This window comes from Marmota monax, unplaced genomic scaffold (genome assembly GCF_021218885.2).
Source record: "Marmota monax isolate L192 unplaced genomic scaffold, Marmota_monax_Labrador192_F-V1.1 WCK01_AAM20220418_F8-fsc00269, whole genome shotgun sequence".
Classification (NCBI taxonomy): Eukaryota; Metazoa; Chordata; class Mammalia; order Rodentia; family Sciuridae; genus Marmota; species Marmota monax.
In genome coordinates this window covers 1,776,269-1,780,140 of record NW_026694072.1, presented here as the reverse complement: position 1 = coordinate 1,780,140, position 3,872 = coordinate 1,776,269, and positions in this window count along the sequence as shown.

Below are 3,872 nucleotides of genomic sequence, written 5' to 3'. Positions count from 1 at the left end.
TTAAACTTAAAATGATATCAATAAAGCTATTCAGATTAAAGTCATTGAGTACCTTAATATGTTCTGATTAAATTGTTGCTTTTCTAAGATGAATGGAAATATTACTGAAACTGGGGCATATCTCATTTCACTAGCCTATTAGTCTTTTATAAAACTGTGTGAAATGCAAGTTGGGCATGCTGGTATATGCTCAGTTACTCTGGAGCCCAAGCAGGATTGCAAATTTGAGGCCAGCCTAGGAAATTTAATGAGATCTTGTCATAAAAATATAAAAGGGCTGGGGATGTAGCTCAATAGTAGAGCCCCTCTGACTTCAGATCCCTAGTATTGGCAGGGGGGAACATTAGGTGAAGGAAGTTGGGTATTCAGTATGTGCAAAAAGGAAATCTTACCATTCCAAAGGCTTATAAAAATTTCTGTAAATGTGTCATACACATCAATGTCTGTTTTACATTGTTGAGAAGGGGCTGGAGAGTGCAAATTAAAGGCCTATCAGGAATGCATCCTGTGTAGCAATACAATAATAACTTAGGAGAAAATGCACTTCCTAATTCTGGCAATAGTGAATAACATACAGTTGGCACCCCAGATCTGTGAGTTCTGCATCTGTGGTTCAGACAACCTCAGACTGAAAATAAGTGGGCGGGGGGGGGGGGGGAAGGCATCCTCTGTACAGAACATGAACAGACTTAAGAATTCTTTGTCAGTAGAACCAAAATAATCCAATATAATTGTTTATTTACACTGTATTTGGTATTTGTAATCTGGAGGTAAAATATACGAAGAAAAGGTTATATGCAAATTAACACTTTTATATAAGAGACTGAGCATCTGCAAATTTTTGTGTCCTGGGAGATCTTGGATCCAATCTCCCATAGATATTGAGGGGAAGCTGTATGTCAGCTATTTCCCTGAGCACTAATGAAAAAGCTGGACAAATCATATGTTCAAAGAGATAGCAAAGCAAACTGTACCAATATTTAGAAGGAAATCTGGAAAAATGGTATTTTTTATACCCAAAGTCCACAGTAGGCAATTGAAAAGTTGGATTTATTTTGATAGACGTGCGGGTATATGTTGCACGGAGGGTTGGTTATTGGTGACTTATACAATCTTTGGTTTAAAATACTGTGGCCTATACCCTAGGGGAATCGTGAAGTAGATAAGACCATCCAGGAACAGAAACGAGACTGCTAATACCCCACAGACATCCACCAGAGGCAAAGTCTCTCTGCAGGATAACATCTTTAACACCAGTCTCTTATATTTTCCATATATAATACATATATAATATGAAAAATAACTGGATATAAGAGGGAAATCAGAAACAATGATTGTAGGGGCTAAAATGACACAAGTTATCAACCCAGAATAACACTAGAGGTAAAATTAAAAGGAATCTCGAGGAAATTGTGGAAAAGAACTTGCCAATTCTAAGACTAAAAAACAGTATCTAGAATAACTCAGAGGATGGCTGTAGCAGCACGTTTGACACAGCTTAAGAGAACTCATGAAATGGTAGGTGGATCAGAAGAAACTAAAGCCATGAAATGAAAAGATAGGAAATGTAGAATATAAAGAGGGAATCTCTCATTTTCTTTATTTCTAGAAATTTGCTGGACATAGTTGTTCCCACAAGGAGAATAGATGGGACAAAAGTGATGAGAAGTGGTATTAGCCTTATTATATTGTTGGCATTGCATGCAGGGAAGAACATGGAACAACAAATCAGTACGTACAATTGTAACGCACCAACAAAAAGGGGGGAAATAAAAATGGTAAGAGATTAACAAAAATTATATTTTAATAAAGGTTATACAAATGTAAAAAATACAGGACAGGCTGGAAATCATATTTTAAAAAACACATCATAGAGCTATGATTAAATCCATGCTTTGTATTTTTGGTAGAAATAGCGCAGAAGTGATGCCATATCTTCCTATCAGGAAGTACATGGTGTTGCTGTATCCCATTAGTCATGACAGCTTGGATCACTTTAAGTTTTCTGAAGTTACTATTTCCATTTGTAGTAAGTATCCTATAGGAAGATATTTTAAGCCCAAGTGTTCTGTTCCTTATACTCACTGGTGTGTCACCCACGGAGTATTCTTGCTTAAAACAATGATGGCAGTTACCAAGTCTTGTACACTGTTGAACAATGAAAAGGAAATACGTTTTTTATAATTAAACGTGTGGTTCACTATATTCTTTGTGCCTTTCACAGGTTGACAAGGTCCTTTTTAATTCTCAAAAGTTTTTTATCATGAGTAGATGCCAAAATTTTTGCCAAATGCTTTCTCTGCCTCTATTGAAATGACCATGATTTTACTTAAGTCTGTTTCTATGATGGAGTGCTGTTTTATCAGAGTCCCATACCTGGTGTAACCATGCCTGCAAACCTGTCACCTTCAACTGGTGTCCATGTAGTATCTTACAAAGTTACAGGTCTGACACGGATCTGGAGGAGCTAAAGTCAAGGTGCTGGTGAGGCTGCATTCCTGGGGGCGCTACAAGAAAATCCGGGTCCTTGTCCTCTCCAGCTTCTCAGGGGCCTTGCTCTTCCTCAAAGCCAGCAAGGACCCACTGACCAGTCTCACATTCTGTCACCCTGACAGTGACTCTCCTTCTGCCTTCCACTTCCACTCACTGGTGTTCACATTCATGCCATTTGGATAATCCAGGACAGTGTCCCTATTTTAAGGGCAGGTGACTAGTTCCATCTGCAACCTTCCAAAGTTAGGCAACATTCTAACAGATTCCAAGGATTCGGACTCGGACATCTTTTCGTGAGTAGTTTGCTACCACAATTAAAGTTGGATTTTTTTTTTTTTTAAAGGATATTTTTTTACTCAAGTAACTGCAAATAGGAAACCAGAGGGGGGAGTCCTAGGCTGGGACAAACCTCCCAGACAAGAACAATGGGGAAAGTGGCCCCTACAGCCTTTATGGACAATACCCTCTCCCTCTCCTCTGCTGGGGCTGGGCAGTAGGTACTCCAGCCTGCTGCACCCCAGCCTGCCTTCCCCAAGGAGAGGATGGACTGGTAGCAGCAGCAACTGATGAAACACTGAGCCAAACGACAACTGGTCAGAGGCAGTCTAGTCTGTGAGCAGAGGAACCTTGCCAGTTGGGGAGGGGTGGGAAAGGCAGGAGCGGGCAGAACTGGTCCTTGTCAGCACCCATCTGAGGAAGAAGGGAACAGCCTAGAGTGGAAGTGGGCAGGATGGGTGAGGGGTGAGTGGGCCCCTGGCCTGCCTTAGAGGGCTGCTCAGGGAACCTGGGCCTTACCTGGGAAGTAGGTGACTTATCTCCACCACCGAAGGAGACACTCAGATCCCAGGGTGAAGGCCAGGTGTGCAGGACCTCCGACCAGGGGACAGGGGCTCCAACTCCAGCCTTCCTTCCTGTACCCAACCAAGTGCAAATCAGATGAAGCGAGGAGGCAAGAGACGTGGGTACGAGCCCCACCTGAGGAAGGAGTTTGGTTGGAGCAACCTGGGGGCTGAGCACTTCTCCTCCATTGGCCACTCCACCTACTTCCGGTCCAGCAGAGTGGGGCATATGGCAAAGGGAGACCAGGTTTGTGCCCTTTTTAAGGCCAGAGGAGCCCTCCTAGGCCTCTGTATGGGAAGCCATAGGGAACAGGAGAATAGCCCAGACAGCAATGTCCCCCACCAAGGGAATGGGGATGCAGCAGGCACAGGATGTGAGAGGGAGACAGACAGACAGACAGACATGGCTGGGAACAGAAGCTGGAGGAAAATCGCTCCCCACTGGATCCACAGAGGCCCTGGAGCAGCTGCTGGGCTGTGTCCCATGGTGGCGAGGGCACAGGTGTCTGGCCGGGGGCCATGTCTGTGCATCTGGGATAA